The sequence below is a fragment of the Heterocephalus glaber genome, unplaced genomic scaffold, assembly GCF_053883595.1.
Source record: "Heterocephalus glaber isolate CG9 unplaced genomic scaffold, H.glaber_assembly_v1.0 deba00001465, whole genome shotgun sequence".
Taxonomy (NCBI): domain Eukaryota; kingdom Metazoa; phylum Chordata; class Mammalia; order Rodentia; family Bathyergidae; genus Heterocephalus; species Heterocephalus glaber.
In genome coordinates this window covers 23781004-23803982 of record NW_028258312.1, presented here as the reverse complement: position 1 = coordinate 23803982, position 22979 = coordinate 23781004, and positions in this window count along the sequence as shown.

Sequence of the window (22979 nt, the reverse complement as noted above, 5' to 3'; positions counted from 1 at the left end):
GCCTCCATTAAACTTTAAGCTGTCAAGGATTACAACGAAAAGATGCAATTTTTTTCACTGCAGGAAAGGTCTGATTTAGTAACAAGCTATAAGCTAACAGAGCAGTAGAATCCACATATAATGTTTCACTGAAAGGGGAAAAAACATGCTGCTTTTTTGTGTGCTTCAGCCTTGGTTGTTGTTTTTTTTTTAATTTCTTATTTAAAAAATATACAGTCTACCGAGCTTTCAAATACAATAGAAACTAGGAATGGTGCTCCTCTTACATTTGTGGGTATAAAACCCCCATGTTCAAGCACATACAGACACACAATGGGTCTATATCCATTCTACATTGGACACCACTGAGAAAAATGTGTTAGTCCACATTGCTGCGTAGCTTACATGTTTAATATTGATTTAATTAGTCATTTAATTCCAAACGCACTTATTATATACTTCTTTGAAATGGCTATTTACTTTCACCACAATACGTACATTACAAGTGATTGCCTAGGACACCAAGCCTGTGGCCTGGTGCTTTCTGGGTACAGAAATGCCACTTTCCTCCCCCACTCCAGTTTGAGCATCACAATGTCAAACATTCTGCATACATTCCCTAAGGAATCTGCAAGGCTAATTAGGGTGAGCTTCACCGTAAAGAATACAGTTGTTAAAACAGCTTCTGTACACAGGAGAGTAATGAGCATTCTTCACACATGCTGTGATTTGTTACTGCAATTTGCAGTCATATATCTCTTAGGAAATAACTCATATGTTGTTATTTATTGCATGTATGATTATTAATGATATATTAACAACTGTTGAAAGCAACTTATTTCACCTCAATAACTCATATACATAGCTCAGTATTTAAAGAGCCAGGGAGACCTCCTTTCTGTTTTTTCCAGAAACATATGTCTTTTACTTTTTCTCCAAGAGAGTAAAGAAAATGGTCCAGATTTTATACACAATAGAAATTTTATTTAACTTGCCTTATGAAAGATTTTATTATACTGGTGGCAAGAGAATAGTTTTGAAAGCTGGATCATTCCCAATTTTTTTAGAATCTTTTATAAATTCAGCCGAACTCCCTATAATGCAATGTCTAATGTTAAAAGTACCTAATGTTTAAAACATCAAATTGTGTGTTTCTGTTGATATTAGTGGCTCAGATAGCCACATGTACAAAGCTAATTTTTAAATTAACATTACTGGAAGAAATATGTTGCTGCTAGTCAGACCCAATCCAAATATAGTGTTAGCTAAATACTCCAAAATGCTGTGTTGGTAATTTATCTTGCATTAACTATACAAGAGAGGTTAAGGCACTGACTTAAATATTATGTGTGAGACATCACACCATTCCACACTGATGAAAACGGAGCTCCTCGCTGCTTCACCTTCAGTGCTGACAGATTTTTTACCAATTAACTATTATCCAAATGTCTTCTGATAACTGGAACACAGAAACAAGAGAGAGCTTTTGTTTCAGAACTTAGACACACAGCATTAAATTTAAAGTTTATAAATCTTTGAGCCACTCTGGGTGTTGATTTCAGGGTCTGAGGACTTGTTTTGGCTTATCTGAAATCATAGGTGCTGTGTGCTTGTGTCCCTGCTGGGATTTTTTTCCAAAGATATAAATTACATGAAAAGTGTGGCTTGTTTCCAGAGAGACAAAAGATTCTGCCTTTTGAAATATTCAGAGAACTGAAGAAAGCACTGCACTGAATTAGGGGTTCATTACCAACCACTCAGATAATATCATAGATCTCTGTGATATTAGAGGCAAATAAATAATTAATTCAGCTTTGGTGATCAGAAAAAAATGATTGTTGACACAAAGTGATGCTCTCTCATGAGCCAGCACCTTAGGTTGCTAATTACTTAAGTTTATGAAATCATTTCTGACAATCATTCGCTTCGTGAGACTTTGAGCTCTCTCATGAACTAGTTTTGCAATGAATATTATTAGGGGAGTTGGGAGCACTAGCATTAAATATTATCATCTTTGAAATCTTATGGATTGCACAATTTTATTGTGTCTTTTAAAGGGTCTTCCATTAGAAAGTCCCCTGAAAGCACTCAGTTCTCACAGGAAGAGTGTGATGTCATTTGTCAAATGCTAGGGTCTGAGAGAGAAAATGCTGTTACACTAAACGAGCAAAGAAACAAACAAATAAGCAAGCAATGTGACAAAGTCTCCAGAAAAGTCAGTTCAAAGAGGCTGAAGGGATAGGACTTGAAGGAAACCAACAAATCTGCATATCTAAGGAGAATGATAACAACATCAGATGAAACAAGTGAATATCAGGATTGAAAAGGCTGCAGGAGTTTGCAAGCAGATGTCAAAAAGCATGCAAGAAAATGTCAAGAAAAGTATAACAAGCAGCTAAAACTGGTTGCAGAGATTAGGGAGCTAAATATATGCATGATGAGCACACTGCTCTGGCTTACAGACCCAAGAGCTGCCTCACAAGCAAGAAGGGGAAAAAAGAGCTTCATAAATAATTTCGGTAGATAAAACTGGGGTCACATGTAAACAGAAGTAGAAAGTAAATAAAGCTTTGCCTGGAACTTTTTCGCAGAATGCCTACATTATCAGATGATGAGAATGTGTTTTTGTTAAGTAGAAATTATAAAATATGCTAACTCCAATAAGGAAATAGACAGATACCCAGAGGTAATTATTATAGCATCTAATTTTCAGAAACTTACTTTAGTAAATTTTACAAGTAAGAATTAGAACTTCAGATTGCAGAGTGAGAAATGTCTGATCATGCACACACACACACACACACACACACACACACACACACACACGCGCGCGCGCAGTCCTTATAGTAGAAATATATTTCCTGAACCCCAACCCAAGAATCGTTGTTTAAAGTAATTTTGATGTATCTCGATTGATTCTGATTCCAAAAAATATCACAAGTTTACTCCAGCTGTCTCTTTCCCTCTGAATCTGTCTTATCTGGAATATTTGTGTTTTCCTCACGCAAACCAGAATCACAAGAGAAATTTAATTTTCATAAGGTTAGAAACAGATTTTGTTTAATGACTTGTTACTTAAAGGATTGTTATGAATTAAAAATAATAAAGATTTATCAATTAAAATATGATAGACAAATACATGCACATACAGTAATACCTTAGATCATGAACACTTTTGTTGGTAAACAATTCCGTTTGCAAACAGAAACCTATGGCAAAAGTTTACTGTGTTCGCGAACTCCGTATCAGTGAACACACTCATCTTCCAGCATGAACATGAACATGGACATCTTCCCAAGAAGCAGAGAACGGATTAAGTTCATGAAAAAGAAAACAAAAAAACGATACCACTGTATGCATATTCTCCATGACCCCCTTTGGCACCTTTTTCATGCAATCGGCTTTCTGAAACACCATTCTCATGGTATCATTCCTCTAAAATGTCTCCAATGTCACCAAATGTGTATGGAATAAAGTCCAAATTGTTCTTTCTGTTCAAGAAATGTCTCTGAACATGTCCTGTAATCCATCCACAATATCAGTTCTGAAACATAATTTACTTAATCGGCTGGTGTCTGTGCTAAACACTGAAGAAATAAGATGATTAAGATAGCGCCTCAATTCTCAAAGGGATTAGCATCTAGTAGACCAATAGCACAAAATAAACAACATAAACTTACTACTTTGGATATTTAATATGCATTTTACTTATGATATTTTCCTGCTTTTAATGCTGTTTTATAATTAAGCAAACTCAGCACATCCTTTAAAGCTCATTTACTACCACATCCATCTCCCTTTCAAAAGGACACTTAGACTATGGGTTATTTTCAGAATTCCTGTGGAATTGGTCATTGGTACAATTATTTTGGCACGCCTGCTAATTTTAAAGTTTGTCTAATGGAATCAATATTCTCTTCTCTCTCCACTAACAGATGTGACTTTTATTACAAGAGAAAATATGCCCAACTAAAGAATTGTATTTTCCAACTTGCCTTGGAGACAATGACAAGCAATGAGAAGTAAGCATAAGTACCCAGCTGGGTGTTCAGAAGTCCCTTAAGGGAACTCGGATGGCTATTGCTCTCCCTTGCCCTCTCCTCACTTCCTCTTTGTTTCCAGAAACACAGGGGTGAAGGTTGGAAAGCCAGTAGCCATCCTGAATCACACAATAACCCTGAGTGTGAAAACCATGTAACAATCATAGAGGAGGAAACTAAAGATTTTGAATCTGTTAATTTTGAGTCTTACTACACCAATGCTTGATGAACACCTACGACTTCATGTATGCAGAAGCGAAATAAAACACTCCTTAGTCTAATCCACTGGTATTTCATTGAGGCAAAAAGAAGAGTTTCATTTCCCTTTACACAGTACAATTCCTAATAGATTTAGCATTGTTTAGCTAAATCTTGAATTCAGTTATTAACAAAATACTTGTTGCTCACCAGATGTTTGTTATATACCAGATATTTTGTTCTGTATTGATGGCACAAAAACAAAGGAGAAATGGCCCTTGCCTTCCAGCAACTCCCAAGTGCAGTGGGAAAGTAAACAAGAAAAAGCAATTAGTAGAATGCAACTGTGGAAAGAGGTAATGTCAGGTGGTGCATACTGGGAGAGCATCCTCAGAAACTCCTCAGAGGGAATGACACTCGAGGCAAGTCCTGGAGGCATCCAGAGTTGTACTATAAAAGGAGGGAAAAGGAACATAGAGATATGGAGCTGAACAGGTGGGCAGAATATGACATGCTTTTTGATGCTGTGTCTAGGAAATTAGGGCTCTCAGGACGCTCAGAAGAAAATGAAGAATTTTCAAGAGAAGGGGCAAAATGAGAGTCACGTTTAGGACACATCTATGCAGGAGTTGTTTGTAGAAAATTTGAATATAAGATCATTTAGAAGGCTATTGAGCAAACCAAACTGTTAAACAAGAGAACCTGGGGCCGTGGGTATAGCTCAATGATACAGCACCTGCCTAGCATTGCAAGGCTCTGGGTTTGAACCCTAGCACCATCAAGAAAGACAAAAAAATTCAGGTCAAGGAAAAGAAATGAAAATTATTTTTTAAGCAATGTAATTGATAGTATTTCATGTGTATTCAATGCAGAGGATACTGGATTTAGAAGTAGTAGATAGAGTCAGGTACAATTCAGGCTTCTGGCTTCCAAAAGAAAGGAAGTGGCATTAAATAAGACAGGGAAGACAAGAGGAAAAGACCCACTGAAGGTTATAAGAAAATGAAAATTTTAGATTTGCACAGAATGATCTTGCAGGGGTAAAAGATAGCCAAGTGGGCGTCTATTGTAGGTGGTTATATATAACCACAGAGTTGAGGAGTGAGGTCTAGGCTGAATTTCTGTGTGATCGGCATCTCTATGATGGTGAAGCCATGCTTACAGGCGAAACCACTCAGAGGATGAGAGTTACAAGAATAGACTTCTGTTAAAAGCATCACCTTTTAACAGACCAGCAAGGGACAAAAACATCACGAGGGAGACAGACTGTCCAGAGATAAAGGAAATCAAGAAAGAATGGTGAATTGAATGCTAAGAAAGAAAAAGTTTCAAAATGTGGAGAGAGGTCAATGTTAAACGTTGCAGATCAGTTAAGTATTGCAATGCCTAAAGTTTTAAAGAGAACTTTAAAAGAGCATATTATTTTTGGCTGAAAATTCAGGTAGAGCTGTTTCAAAGATTTGTAGAGCAAGACCCAAACTGGAGTGGACTGAATAATAAGTTGGACATAGATGTTCTATAGTTCAATCATTCCCCTGTATATCACATCTTGTATGCTCAATTAAGCTTTGAGTTCCTAGCGGGCAGATTTTTTTCATGTTTTTTCTATCCTATTTATGTATCATTTAATATAATATATATATGTGTATATACAGTTTAATAGACATATATAGATGTATTTATGTATATGCATATTAACAAATGTATATATTGATACTTAATCTACATACATAAAAGTACCTGCAAAAGCACTAAAAACTAAGGTTGATCTGACAAACATACTAATCCAGATCTTTGGGTATCCAGTTCTGCTTTGATACCAGACAGCAGTGACACTATCATTTTGTTCCTTTCTCGGGAGTCTTCTAAGCAATATCCAACCTGTTTTTCCTATAGTCCTTTGTGTAAACCAAGCGTGCAGCTGATGTTTCTCTTTGCTTCCAAACATTTATTTTCTGCTTTTGTATCTGCATTTTCCTTCCTCCTCAACTCAGATCGTGAGCATCCTGCCTCCAACAGCTGGCATTTATAGAGCTATAAGTTCCCGTAACTTCTACAGGAGCTCTGCATGCTTGAGCATGCCAAATTGAGCCCTCAAGCTATTCTGCAAATAATTTCTACAGTAAATTTCATTTGTAATGACCTGAAGTGGAGTTTGCATCATTTAGGAAAAGTTATATCTTCTCACAGAGCTCTCTTCTTGCAATGTTAAATGCAAATTTTACTCATGCAATTAGTATACATATGGAATTTATGGCACAAAAAGTGTAACTGATTAAAACAAACTGAATCACTTTAAACGGCACTAAAGCACAAGCATACTTTTGTTTAGAAAACCTCTTATTTATCTTATCATGACTTTCAGTTTAGGGTTCTTTCTAACCACGATATGGTGTGTTTGGGGCTTTGGTTGTCTTTTTTGGCATTTCTCACTCAGAACACCTGTGTAAGATGGGTTCCTTGACTCCATAAACAGCTTGCAGGGTAAGAATTTATTATTCAATGAATCTTATTCATGCTGTTTAAATGAAAGGAGGAGTATGGCTAATGGTTTCTTCGGCTTAGTAACTGGAATATTTTATAGTTTCATCTAACTTTTATCTTTCTCCATCTGTTTAAGTGGCTATATTCCTCTCTAGTTGAAAATTTCAAGGCCATTCGCTAATATGGCATCCAAAGATCTTGCAGTACTCCTTATTCTGCCCCTTTCCCAGATTCCCCAAACTCCAGTGTTTCCCAAAACTAACTGAACTCATGAAAGAGGAAGAAGTGTTGAAAGAATGAAAATGGAGAGTGGACAGACAACTATTTTGCAAGGAAATTCAATCTAAGTCAACTCGGTCACCGTGGTTTTACACACTCTTGCATTGATAATCTTCCTCACAGTTTGAAATTTCTGGATTCTCCTCATTGGTGTCCAATAGCACTGCCAATCACTCTTGTTACTTCTTCTATTTGGCGTATTATTTAGCTTTCTTTAGTTTCTTTTTCTGGTACCAGGGATCAAACTCGGGAACTTGTGCTTGCGAAGCAGGCGCCAGAACCACTGAGCTAAATCCCTGGCCCCATATTATTTATTCTGTGACTCATGGGATCCATGACCTATAATATTCTTAGTAAACCAGGAAATTGCAAGCATTAAACCTGGCTGTTTGTATTTTCTTTTAAGAGACTAAGGAAAGATAACGTAGGAGGTTGTTCCACCTTCACCTTCATAGAGCACTTCTAGTTCCTCTTTCCACCAAGAAGGAACTGTCACTCAAAGACCATGATGTGCTAGTTGAATCTCTGATCTTGCAACTGTCATTCCGAGACTTGAATCCATCATGAGGGATGGAGGTGGAGGTGGGTGAGGGAAGAAACTGCTTTCTAACACTTGCCAATTTCCATGAAATAAATACTTCCATCCAGGTAAACTTCAGTTGAACAAGAGTTTATGACCTAGGTCCCTCATTTTTTGAACCTGCATCAATTGATATCCAATAGCCTTTAGCTAGCTCTTCCCCACCCCTGCCAAAGGAACTTATGTAAAAATAATGAAGAGCAATAATACATACTGTTCACTTTCTACCCTGCTCATCACTGATTTCCATTACTGAACTGTAGGCTCTTATAACTTTGCCCAGTCTAGGCTAGTTCTAGGCAAACTTGTCAGGTGGGTGAGACTTACCCAGTGGGCCCCTTACTCTGTCTTTGGTTTGCCCACCTTCTCATCCCTTTGCTATTCCTCGCCATGCCAAGGCTAGGATCGGCCTGTGATTTAACAACACTACAAAATACTCTCAACACTGTTCCAAGTGCCGGCCCAACTTTGCATTCACAAATTATCCAATCAGGTTATGCAGCAAAGACACAGGGGACTCAGTGGGCACATTTCCTGAGTGGTCTGAAATGGTGAGGGTGATGATTTGAACAGACTAGCTTAACTTTGAATAGTGATTCGGTGGTACTACCAGATACTGGGAGAGCCACAGAGCTTTGATGCTTCTCGTGTCACTTCTCAAAGTTTGTGTGACCTATTAGTCAAAATCTCTCCAAAACAAGCTGGAAAACTCAAGGGGGTAGAGAACATTATCTTGCTTGGTTTATCTTGCTCATCATTTCTGTGTTTCCCAAGGCATTTCTTTCAGGAGGAAAGAACCAAGTCATGGTCCCTGACTGTTCAAACTTCCCCTGTTCTCCCATGCCTCCGTTTCCTCACTCTGTGTTGACTCCTGATCATCTTCTCATCTGGTAGTCCTTTCCTTACTTTCTCATAGTTTTTTTTCCCACCAAAATTGGTGTTTTCAAATAGATTCCCTTAATTTTTATCCCATTGTATCTCACCTTCATTCTAATTTCATTAATTCTCTATATAATGCTTGCCTTACCCACTAGCGATCTGGAGCAAGTTATTTCAACACTGTGCTTTAGTTTCATCATCTGTAAAGTGGGAGACAGTAATATGCACACATAGAGTTACCGTGGCAATTACCGAAGTTAATAGGGGAAATTCATGGAAAACGGCAACTGCATTTATAGTAATTTTGCAAGAAACATCAGCTTTTATTACTAAGAGTCATGTCTGGTACTTTAGCTCTCATCCAACTCTTAGCTCTTTAAAAGAAAAGAGACCATGTCTGCTTGTATCTTGAGCCTCTTTTTCTTACCTGGCCTATGGCAAAGTCTTAATACATATTTATTGACTAATGCATACTATTTGATAATTTTTGCCTAGTTGTTGCATATATATATATATATATATATATAGTATATATATTGTGTGTATATATATATATATACACATACATATATATATGGTATATTATATATACTACAAGAGATGTACACAGGAATAACAGTAATGAACAAATGGAGCGGTTAATGGTTTTAATGCTGGATGAACTACATTCATTGAGTTCTCATAATATTTTCCTTTTGTTCCCTCCAGTATCAGTGGTAGCATCCAAATAAGGTCTGTCAGAGCAACAACTACATTAGCTTCATGTATTTAAATGTCAAATAGCTTTTCAGTGCAGTGAACAATAATGGCAACAATAGTAAAGCTGGTGATGGTAGTAAACTGCTTAAACAAGAATTATGCACACATACTGGGTTGCCTATTGCAGCCTGGGAAATGAAGCATGGCTGGTGTTGAGAGATGGAAAGTCATTCTTCTATTAAACTAAGGATGTTCTGAAGTCACTGCAACAAGTAAAAATGAGTAAGATGAATAAAATGAAAAATCTGAAACTCAAAGTCCTCCACATTGAGATAATGTTTTAAATAAGCATTGTGAGATATCTAGTCCACATAGATTACTATAATGAGGGCACTTATAATCACCAGTACCAGTAAAGGTAAATTAGAGACTTGATCCTAGCCGAGACAACAATCTTTATTTTGGATTTCAAAGGGCTTCAAATTCCTATTAATCTATGATGTAGTTCTATTGATAACTAGTACTATTATAATAGAGAAGAAAAAACTACAGAAGACAAACAAGAGGGAAACGAGTCAAGACTATCAAAAAAGAGAGCTGGAAAATTTTGACCTCAACATCTTTTCTAAAATGTGAAACAAAGCAAGTTTTGGTATCAATGTCACATCATTCCTTCTAGCAAAATATTTTTATATTGCAAATATTTGCACAGTAACCTATGCAACAGTAAACTATGCAGTAGCTCGCATGGTAAGCTATTACACTACTGAGTGCTAGGGTAAATGCTTACAAATTATGGATGGGTTGAGCCATATGTGTATAAGTATTATTTAATTATGAATCTACCGTGATTACAGTACACTTTCATATTTTGATTCAATGTCAAATTAAGCTTTCCTTTGGGTCAAAGTGCTATGATTACCAATGTAGCACTACTGCAGGCTAGATATTGTCTTTAGTTTACTCCAGAATTCTATAAAGTAGACATCAATAGTATTTTTTCTTGCAGTTGAAGACTGAGGCTCAGAGAGCCCAAGAAATTGCACAGCTTTGGGCTTTGAATGTACATGAATTCTACCTCCAAAGCAAACAGGCTTCACCCTTGCAATCCACTGTCTGTCAGTAATATTGCTTGCTAAATCAGGCTGATTGTTTATTATGTACTGTGTGCTCTAAACACATTACATTATTGACATTCACAAGAAGTCTGTGATATAGACAGACGAGAAATTCAGAGAGAAAAAGCCACTTTTTCATAGCATAAACTAGTAAGTGGCGAGGGTAAGATTTAATGCAGGAGGGTTTGTGGCTCTGACACTGGTAAACACCACATCATGCTCCCTCCACCTGAAATCAGGGCTCCTCTTATATGAACAAGGCACATTACTACACAAACACTGAATCTTTCGTCAGGAGGGGCCGTGCACTCTTCATTCAACATGAAGCAGAAAGAAGCTGGGTCTCTCAGTAAGGTTATGTAAATAGGACAGAAGTCCCAGTAGAACTTTCCAGAAAATACTCAAATTGAAGTATTGAATATTTTCTCTGTTCACCAAGTCTCCTGCCCCTTTATACATAATTCATGATACAAAAGTTGAATGACTCAACAGGAAAAAACAACCGAGGACCAGCATGGGTGCGGACCTCAGTAGGCAACTCATGGCTGAGAGTTTCAAACAAACTCTCTCCATTATAACTTGAAGAAAACATGTTTAGATTGTTTTAAAAGTTTAAGGTTATGCAATACAAACATGTACTGATAAAAAAAATTAAAACTAAAAAAGAATTTAAAGATAAAAGTTCAAGGAAGATTTATACATGATTGAAATAGAAAATAAATATCATGCAAAAAATTAAAAGCAACTCAACAATATTAAACATAGAAATGAAGGTTGGAGAGAAATAAATATTTAATAAAAAGGTAAAAGAAGCTCTGACCGATTCGTGTTTCCGGTGGCTGCTCCTGTCTTGTGGTCTGGCGGGATGAAGGACTCTGTGCTCTTGTGTGGGTCCCTCCTCCTCTCTCTGTTGGTTTGGAAATCTTGTGGACTTGAACCAGCAGTGACTTCAATGTGTACTGAGGATTGGTTGTTAGCCAGAATGAAAAGATGGCCCTTTGATAATGGCACAGAAGTTAGAACTGAAGATATACACCTGGGAGCCAACTCTTCCGTCACAAGGGTGTTATCACTCAGCTATGAGTTTTCTTATCCTGTCACTTCTTGTGGGATCAATAAAATTGTGTTCCAAAAGAACGACGTTTTCCTGTTATCTGAGATCCAGTACAGATCAGCACAGGGCGGTACCCGTACATTTCAGGTGTTTTGCTTGGCAAAGAGGGTTAGATTCTCATCCGTGGTGCCGTTTCGAATGAGAGGGGATACTGTCAACCCCCCGAGTGGTAACTCTCAAAGGACAAAAGAAGAAAATCAGCCGCCAGTTTTCAGACAAAGTAATGTACGTGAGCCTAGTTTTGTCTGTTTTAACAAGGACAGACTACCTGCGAATTACTGGGTTGATAACGTCTGCAGTACGACTTCCTCTCCCCCGCCAAGATGCAGAAGCCAAGTAGTTCAGAGCTGCCTGGGGCCTTGTTTCAGAAATGTTCTTGTTCAGTGTGATCGAAGATGAGCAGCGACCTGCTACCCATTTACAAGCCTCCTAGGATTTCGGATGGTGTGCATCTAAATGGGAAACTTAAAATTTTAAATGTGTTAAATATAATTGAAAGGGATATTCTAACTTTGTACGTGAAGTCAAGTTCATAATAAAGCTGTGCCTGTATGAAAAAAAATGGTAAAAGAAATAAAACATAGGAGGTACAATAGGTAAAACATATCTAGATCCATAGAAGACTAGCATAAACAGAGAAAAGTAAATGTTTAAAAAAGAGAAAAAACTAAATTATATTTATATTACAATGTATATGTCTATATCCATATCTATGTTGTTTTTCTGAAGAAGAAAAAAAGAATAAATGTATCTGAATCAGGTGTGTGAAATACTGAAGCAAGAAATGCTTGAAGTTTTATATTAGAATGTTCAACTCTGCCTTAAGGGAAAAATGATATGAATCAACCAATACCATGGCATGTCCTGGACCCATTACTGGACTTTCAGAATAGAAAAATGAATCCTATAGCTGGCTTTTAGATTTCTTCTTCCCCACCCTTCCACTCCACCCCTGTAGGCCCTGGCCTTGGGGAAGAGTTACAGGTGCCCACAGCAAGAATCTGAGAGCCCCCGCATTGGGACAGTAGATGGGAAGAAAATGTGTCCAGTGTGCTAGTTGACTTTCATAGTATGAAGTTTGTTGCAAATATCTCTTTTCTTTCTAAACAATTTTGATTTCACAAATAAAAACCACTGATTCTAGACAAAGAAAACAAATAAGATAAATACTCTATTTGAGAAAAATAGTGGATTGCTAAGAGAAAAAGGAGGTGGCCATTTTTTAAATTTTCCAACATATTGTCTTTTAATAATTAAGGCAGCAAATATTTCACAAAGGCCAAGCTATACAATTCGCACATACAAGCACTTTGAGGAAATATTTATTAAAATCCAAGCTGAGACACACATGAATCAAAATTAAAATGAAGAATGGAAAACTGGAGATAAAATATAAAGATGGTGAGCAGTTGTTCAATTCACATGAAAGAACTAATAATAAAAATGGGTCATATTATTGCTTTTCAGTTATATCATGACATAAGCAACAAAATCAGTAGAACTAAAAGAAAGAGAAGTCTGTTGAAGTGAATTTAAAATCATATCCCAAGTAAGAGCTCAATAGTTATTAATTCTATCAAATTAGTTTTAGAGATAAAAATTACACATAACCAGAAAACTAAACAAAATACTAATTACATATTGACAAGTATGACTAACAGAAGCGTCCAAGTATATCTAACAACTAATTGAGACAATGTTTTATATGGTGATGTAAATAGATTTAATAAATTTTCTAAATTTACTAAATCATTAAAAGCATTAAAACTTATAAGAACTTAAAAGTCAGTAATGCATTCCAAATAATCTCAAGAAACACACACACAAAGAATAAAGCACAAGAAAATACAGCTTCTGCAGCAAAAGACTGAAAATAAGGGAACAAGAAATTTAAGACCACAGTTTAGCAGCAATCACATTTACCACATCCCCGAAGATAAACAGGATAAACCAGTCTATAAAGATTTAAAGATTCTCTAATTTGATCAGCAGTGAAGTCCAATCTCATAGTGGGTTTAAGGGAACTTGTTTAAGAGAGTGGCTCTAAAGCAACAAAAGAGACGAATAAAAAAGACATTTTTCAAAAATGCTAACAAAAAGAAGGTAAAATTGGTGATATTAATGGTTGAATTAAAAGCAAGGAGCCAAAGGGCACTGAGGAATTCAACTTGTCCTTTTAACACTTTATAAACCAAGGCTGTTCTGAAGTCTCTGCAAACAAGTAAAAACACTGTGAAGATATAATAACACTGTGAAGACATAACAGTACAAAATTCGTAAACTAGCAAGAATAGCAATAACATGAGTAAAATAAAATAAATTAATAGATTAAATAACTTAAATGGTTTTTCACAAAGCAAAAATTGTATAATAGCAACACAGAAGACAACAATATTATTTTGAACATACCTTTCAGCTAATTTGCTCAAATAGTCCAAATAAATATATATAAATATAGCTTTAAAATGCCAAACTCCTTATCTACTATATTATAGAAATTTGGTTATTCATAAACTTCAAGTAAGTTTTTGTTTTTGTTTTTGTTTTGGTACTGGGGATTGAACTCAGGACCTTGTGCTTGAGAGGCAGGCACAGTGCCACTGAGCTAAATCCCCAGCCCTCAAGTAAGTTTTTAAAATTATTTTTAGATTTAGAAAAGTTATCTGCTTACAGTGAACTATAAGTAGCATAATGTAAAAGGAAAAACATAATACTATAAAAGACTTAAAAGTTCTGTGCTCACAAACTCCTGCATTTAAATATGAAGCCAAAACCAAAGTGTAGAATAGCTAGAGAACAATAAAAGGCCATCATGAGCTATAAAAGTTGATGAAGATTGTGATCAAAAGAAAATTTATAGTCTTTTAACAGTTACCTAAACAATAGAAAAGGAAAACATGAATTTAAGTATTTTACATAGGAAATTAGAAGAGTAATAATAACATGAAACTAAAGAAAAATAAAGAGAATGGTTGTGATAAAAAATTAGTAAATTGAGAAAAGAAACAGAGTTGAAAGGTAAATTGACTAAATGACATGTGTACATCATATAATGAAAACAGATATTATGTATTTTCCCATAAACTAATATATAACATATATACATATTGTAGCTAGTATTTTTAAAAGTTTTGGGGAAAACATAAAAACAAAAATAATTGAATACTTTGATAACTATATATTATAAAAACACTATATATTATATACATGCCACAGGTACATAAAGCTAAATTCATGTATGCGTGTACATACAAATGTTTATATGCATGTACTGTATAAACCGATCTTGGAAAAGTAAAATAAGGAAGAAACACATATAATAAAGAAGAAGAAAAAATGGAATATGTTCATAAGTATGGATGCACCAAAATGGGAAAAGATTTACACTTTGGAGATAAATTTGAAAGTCTAAGTAAAATGAATGCTTTCTTACAATAACAGAAATGACAAAATCAGTCCTGGAAATCAGTTGAGAACAAAATTTCAATTTTCCTGAAGAAAGAAAATAAAGAAAAATGTTTATGCTAATCCAAAGTAACCTAACCTCCTTCCTAAACAAAAGGTTTTCAGTGGAAAATTCTAACCACTCCTGAGGAACAGATAATTTAATATTTTTCTGAAATATTCTATAAAACATGGAAATAAATAATTTCCTGACCAATTATAAAGGAAATATAAATTAATATTTTAAACCCATAAAATTACCTTTTAAAAAAAAGTGAGTGAAAATAATTTGGCTTGTTACCATTTTTGTATATAAAACAAATCATTTGTTTCCTTGGGAAATTCTCAAAATATTAAAAGAGATAGCACACAATTAAATAGATTTATTCACAGAATGTGAAAACAAACCTCTACATAAAATCCATTAATGTATTTTAAAAATTATAAAGTAAAAAGATAGCATATAATAATTACATATGTAACAAATTTTTATTTGGTAAAAGTTTTCTATTTAATCTTGATTTTTCCTTTTAATAAAATGATAATTGGTGTTTTTGTACAGCACTCTAAACACACACACACACACACAAACACACACACACACAGATGAATATGTATGTCTGCAGACAAAGTCCACAATGGTTAAATATCAGAAGAATCTCCATTAAATTCATTAACAATCAAAAATAATGAGTATTATTATCACTGTTATTTGGATTTCAAATAATATCTTTTAATATTGTTCAAGAAACACCAAATGATTTGAGTATTTTTAAATATGAGACATAAACACTAAAGAAATTTTTAAATGATTAAACAGCAGAAAAACTAAAATAACTAAACCCAAAAGCAATAGGAGTATTTACTGAAAGATGAAGCTATAAATAAGCAACTTTATGGCATTTAATATACAATATAATAAGCTACAAAAAAGCAACTATATGGAATTTAATATACAAGTATGAAATATAGATTAGTAAAGTCCTCTTAAAAATAGATTAAATATTTAGATGTGAAATCAATCACAAATTTGAGAAATTGGTAAAGTATAAAATGCTATTATGTAGGTATAGTATTTGTAAAGGCTTCAAAAGAAAATATAAAATTTATTATACAGAAAGATTCAGTATTGTAAAAATGTTAAGTTCAAACTAAATTAATCTAGAGATTTCACATGATCCAAATAAAATACCACAGCCTTATTTTTGGAACTTGAACAAGCTGATTCTAAATTTCTTATGTAAAACTAAACATGAAAAACTGGCAGGAAGTTTCTGAAAAAATTAAAAGTAGTAAAAGAGAATACTTCAATAAGATGAGATATATTTTAATACTACTATAGTTGTTTGGTTTTGTGCTGATATCTGATAGGAAGCCTAATCAACTAAATAGAAGAAAAAGTCAAGAAATAAAGGGAAATGTATTTGAGAATCCATTGCATCATAAAGCTAGCATCTCAAATCCCAAGAAAAATAGCTTTCTCAATAAATGATGCTGGGAAAACAAGCTAGCTATTTATCTTAAAGCTAGTTATTGTCATGAAAGTTGACCCCAACAAATTTTAGGTATATCAAAGATTTGAACATAAACATAAAACTTTAAAAGCAATAAAAAATTGGCATACTTAAAAATGGTTTTCTTTTATGAGAATACTCCTTTTATTAAGGGGAGCCAGCCACAAGCAGCATAAGAAAAGTATGATAAATATGACTATATCAAAATTAAAGTATTCTATGACTCAAAATGCAGAAAATGAAAAATAAAAGTAATGCTTATTAAATAGAATTATTTCTCTTATATGTAATCAACAAGTATAGAATTTCTTTTAAAATAACTGAACTGAAAAAGTCCAAATACAGAAAGAACTGTAGTTTTACATACAGTATCCAATTGCAGAGTTAAAATAACCTTTGACTAAAAATGCTATTTTGAGGTATTTATCTAGCATTTACATGGGTGTCCATAAACAAAGAAACAGAAATAAGGTTGCTTTATGTAGCATACTTCGAAAGAATAAAAGACTGCAAAATTTCTAAATTTCAAGAGGCAATAAATGAGTTAAGTCAATTTCAGGGCCCGCATAAATAAACTATTCTGTAGCTGTAAGCAAGGAACACTATAGTGTTGTAATGAAAATATCCCTAAAATATAGTGTTAAAAAAGGAGAAAAATATTTTTTTAAAGGAGAGAAATATTTTATTATTTTATATGTATGTGTATATATAAAGCATTTTGGAAACAGACACAAAAGACATTAGAAATCGGGATTGGAGAGCAAGGATGAAAGCAAAGTTGCTTTTCATATCATAAATTCTTAACTACTTGGATGTTTTTGCACAAACATTTGTCACTTTTTAAATTTAAAAAGAAAAAGAAAAATCAAATCTGATAATTGAAGTAAGCATTAACCATTTTATTTTATTTTCTGCAATACTGGGGATTGAATCCAGGTACTACCATGTGCTGGGCCAATGCTCTGCAGTGGACTGCATCCACTGCCTTTTCTATTTGTATTCTGAGGCAGAGTCTCACTACTGTGCCCTTGCTGGCCACAAACTTTCAAACTTGCAAACTTTCTGCATCAGACTCCCAGGTATCTACAATTACAGGCACCACCAGTCCGGCCACTCAGCCTCTTTATAACCTCATGAACTTGATAACAACCAATGGTACTGCAAAGTTATATAAAATTTTTGATAACATAATTTCATGTCACAATTTCTCTTCTCAATATTTGTCCTCTTAAAGCACAATATTTCTAGGAGTCAAGAAAAGGCAAAAGATGTTCTATAATCAGTGAAGTCTTTTTAACTCCTAATGATGTGCCTGCAAAAGTATTCAAATATTCGTTCATTTTAAATGAAACTATAAGAATTTAATAGCATGTATGTGAGTTTGAGGAAAGACTATTGAAATTATATTCACATCATCTGCATTTGAACCTGGCTGTACCATTTACTTGGACAAGATATGCGGTCTATTAAATTCTCAATTTATTGAATGACAAAATAGAGATATAGGCAACAACTTTATAGTATAGTTGTGAAGATTACACTCTGACATATTAATGTTGAATAAGGTTTCCAGGGCACTTAGTGCCATAGGATGACTGTCCAAAAGATATTATCTTTGTGGTATTGTCTACAACAGCATCTTCAGGCCAGAAAATGGTTAGAGGTCCCAACAGATCCAAAGTAAATTCCAAAAAGCTATGAAAACAAGAGAATGGAAACCACATGCCACTTAATAGAGTCTCAATTCACTCTGCAGCTCCTGCCCGAAGTGGAAAGCTCACAGAAGCATGTGGATTATATTCAGCTGGATGCGCTTTGAATGCTTTTTAAATACTCTTTAATTTGTTGTTGTTGTTAATGACCCGATTGAGAATTTTTAGGGTCTACTAAAGGAGCATTTTATTTGTCACTTAGCACTATCTCTTTTCTTCCAATTTTCTTCTCTCTCTGTTTTCTGCCTCTTCTTCCATTACATAAATAGATAGAACCATGCCATATGTGTAATTTGCTTCAATTTCACTCTTTCTCCCCTTATAGAAAGTTGTTTTAAATGGACTATACCAACAGAACTAGAGGTGTTAACTAGATCAAACAGTTAATTTTGAAAAAATTTGAAGGCTTTCCATAACATTTGTTTATGTTGGCTTTTTCATTTAGTTTCTAGGAAAATTTTATCACTGTGACAGTTAATTCAAATGCCAGCAAGACCTGGTAAGCAAATAACTTGCCAAGTTTTAACTAGAAGTACTCCTTAGCCTTTACCAAAAGAAGGAGCAATTTGAGGTGTATTTCTATAATGGATGAGCCGTCTGGCTGAGTATTCCATTACCTCATTCATTTTAAAGTCAATGTAGAACTTATGGACAGTGCCCAAAATCACAGCCCTGAGTCCAGACTCCCTTTTTTAGTCTACAGAGGAGTCATTGCATAAGTTGTCATCTCTCCGAGCCAGCTCCTCTCCATCATATTCTTTTTCCTGAGGGGCACAAGGGTTTCAGACTCTTGGACTAGCCAATAAAGTCAGTCCCATTAAAGATCAGCACATCTAGTTAAAACCTCCAGTTTCCATCTTATGGGAAATTAGCATATCACTAACAGAATGATTTGGCAAAGGTTACCAAGCCTTAAAAGTACCCAAGATTCAAACCACTCACTACCTTTGTGTTCACTCTATCATTACAAATTAGTAACCAGGAATTTTATAAAATATTAATTTTCCCAAATGTTTTGAAAAACTATCTCCTTAGAGGCTTGTAGTCCTAAATATGGAAAGTATGGCTTCTTCAAGGAATGCCAGATCAGACCATCTTCTCTAAGAAGAAATGATGTCATGGTTGCTTAGGGAATGAAGCTTATCTGTGTGCATACCCAACCTATAATTAGCAATGGGTGGGGGACAGGCTGCATATTGCTAGGGTAGGGTTACCTTTGCTATTTCACAGTCCCTGCTCTCCTGAGGCTGCTTACATCATTCCTTCAAATGTCCTCATGAACAAGGGAATAGAGAGTGTTAGCACTACCAAATGGCTCATCTTTTGTCACACATGTTCTTTACACTTCCACAGCTTTTCCTTATATTCTCTTCTGCCTGAATATATTCAAGTTTCCTCTAGATGGCCAGTGTAAACCTTTGAGGAATACCAGATAGGTGAACTCCTGGGCCTGAGACTTTGATAAACGTAGTTAGCGTAAAAGCTAACTATGTCCAAGTGGAAATCCAAAGTTGGGGAAGATATATCTATTTTCAAGTACAGGAGGCAAACTACAAAAACCAAGGTCAAGGGGATTTGAGAGAGGAATGAAATCCAAGGTTCTAAGAAAAAATTATAAAATGTGAAAGTGTTATAGGTTTACTCTTAATATGAGAGGACAACATTTTTCAAGGAAGCATTTGTCTGCTTGAATGTATAAAGTCAGGACACCCAACTGCTTCTTCTGTCCTTTTCTCACTTATTGAGGTTGTTTTCACCCTTTTCAGCCTACATGAACATCTTCCTTCTACAGTCTTCTGAAACTTTTCTGACTCTTAGTAGAATGAATCATTCCCTCTTTTGAGCTCACTCAAAATGTATTCAAATTGCCTAGTTTGAATTTTATCATTTTAATATATTTATGTAGTAGAGATTTATCTTCTTGAGATGAGGCCAAGTATAAAATTTTATTTTTCTTTACCTCTCTGAACACTAACCAATTCATAAGTAAAAGCATAGTTTAGATAAGAAGAATTAAATTCAAATATCACTTGCATTGTCCATGAGATTAGATAATACATATAACATCTCAGAGAAGCTTTAATAGACTAGAGTTTACTACCTGCTTGATTAATTCTATTGCCATCATAAATGATGCCTTACTGTACCTTAGATAGGCAATTTGTGAAGAAATTAGCGAAAAGAAAACAAAACCAAACAAAAGTGTTACATAATTATCAGTGTATATGATCAAAATGAAGAGAATTTTAGATGGAAGATAAATTTACTTTCGAGGAAGACATAGCAAGATGATAAAGGGAGAGAAATAATTCTATTGAGCCACCTACTGAGGAAGAATATTAAACACCTATAATTGTGATGCCAATACTTACTTGAAAAGCGGGGAATTATATTTATATTACTCTCGTGGCATCTGTGAGACATTTGGGTAATTTTAGTTCAAGGTTTCTGTCTTTCTGATTTTCAGAGCTTTCATAGCTTCAGTGCCCTGTCATGTTGGGGAAAGAGTGCTTATTCATAAGAAGCTGAATCTTCACTCTTTAGTCATTAGTGAAAATGGGTCGTAGATCATGTCATGTTGTGTGTAACCTAGTGAATAATCCTGGCGTGAGAGAAGTTTCAAAATCATGGTTTCATATAGAAACCTTTTGAAACTCATTAGCTTTTGATAATTCTATTAATATGGAAAGCATTAAAATCATGGAGCTCATTTCAGAAAAAAGTCAGTAGCAAACGTGTTCGGGGGACATTTTCTCTTTCAACTTCCTGAGAACAAAAGAGAAGACAGTTCAGGGACCTAAGGTGATGCCTATTTCAGAGGCAGAAGAAACAAGTTCACAGAAGCTTCACATGGTGAGTTAGCGGATTCTGAAATGAAAATTTGCAAGAGCATTAGAGCAACATCTCTAAATGTGACTCTGGGCACTGGAGAAGCCTCTCCACTTGTGATTGATTTGCATTTCTGCCTATGTCTGAATTCATATTCCATAAGCACAGATGGAGGTGTGATAGATTTTTTTTGAGCACATCTATTTATTCAGATACCGGATTCAGTCTCAGAGTAGGGAGATGGTAAAGGCTGCTGTGAGCAGATGGCTCACAGGCACTATGACTTCAGAAACAACATTCTTTAAAGATAAGTGGCACCGTAATAATAATAATACTTAGCACATATATTGCACCTTTGGTCTGCCAACATTAACTAATTAATCTTCAGTAGACCCCTGTGAGATAAGTAAGTGCTTATAATTATATCTATTATGCAGTCAAGTCAACTAAGAATATGTCTGCACATACTGTGGAAGAATTGGCCCAAGTTAAAGACCGGGTGGATCCAATTTGCATGGCTCTTTAAGATTTCTGCTCTAGTAGCAGAGACTAGTATTTCTAGACACCATGCTGTTTGAGGCACCTAGTAGATTTGAAGCAGGATATCAACTGCAAGACATATTTCATTCAGAAGGTTTGTGCTGCAGCCATCCAAACTAGGCCCGAGAATAGCTGAGTTATGTTTCTAAAACCCCAGGGTCCACAACTGACCAAAGCAGTAGTGGAATTGCAGAGCCCCACCTGCTTCTCCTGTGTGAAGAAGGCGATTTGACTGCACATATCTTTTAATGCTATTCTTTGAATTATTGAACAAAATAAAGAGTTAGCAGGAGTCTGGAGCTTTCTCTTCATGTTTGCTGTGCTTGAGGGTTTTTTATTGTACGTGGGTTGAGTGCTACCTATGGCTCTAGCCAGAGAGACAAATAATGCACATCAGAATGCAGGGCTGCTGAGACACTTGAAGATGACACTGAATTGCTTAGATTCTCAGGTTTTGATCGTGCTGACACGGAGAAGCAAAGGGGTGATCGTGGGGATCTAAATTTTGGTCTCATTGGAGGTTGCATGACATCAGAAGAACTGAGCCTTGATTTGAAAACATAAAGAAATATTATTTTTTAAAATGGCAGTATGGGTAGACCCCAATAAACTTAAGAGAATTTCAGGAGAAAATGTACGGGGCGTGTTCCTTGGTACCTGACATTTGGTAGAAAAGCAAGCGATATTTCACTGCCCAAGTCATCTTTTATTAGCAGTGTGGCTCAGGGCAAGTCAAACCCCTTCAGACTCAATTTGTTCACTAAAAAAAAGGCAACTTCACCAACCACAAGTAACTTTAGAGACCCTAAAGCCTCATGTGTTGCTCTTAAACAAGTCCAAAAGTTTTCATGACTATTTTGAATCTTTTTCCTAATACAAGATCTTTTACTACGCTATTGACCATCTGAAGCCACCAAACCCTTTATTTTAAATCTTGGAAGTGTCTATCTACTTTGACCATCTACTGTCCCTTTTACTTTTTAAACCTGCTTTTGTTTTATGCAAGGGATCTCCAACTCAAATCTTTAGGGGAATGGGGAGATCACATTAAATGTGCACCTGCTGAATACCTAACACACTCAGTGATGGTTCTTAGAAGTAAATATTGGCTCCAAGCCCTGATGTTGGCAGACAGAAAGAAGGTTGCATCAAATGCAAATCCCATGGGGGATACAGGAGTATTTCTTGGGTCATGCAAGAGACCCCTCCCCAGATACTATATACTTTTCCTCCCTTGGACTAATGTGCTCTCCCTTCTTCTCACTTATCAAAAACTTTAAAAAATATCTAATTACATTCAAGTTCACCCATGAGGTTATTCCTGACATCCACAGTTCATAGTGAACTCTTCTTACACAAAATCACAAGTTTCACCTTCTGCACATCTCGTTGCCCATTGAGAATGGCATGTGGTACCTGATTTTTGAACTTCCTATAAATACGTGCACTGTTTGTTATAATATTTAAATTAGCATATACATTTTGAGCTGGGAAATACATTTGGTACATAAAAAATCCCAATAAATATTAGTTATTATAATTATTTTATGATGTCTTAGTACTGAATTAT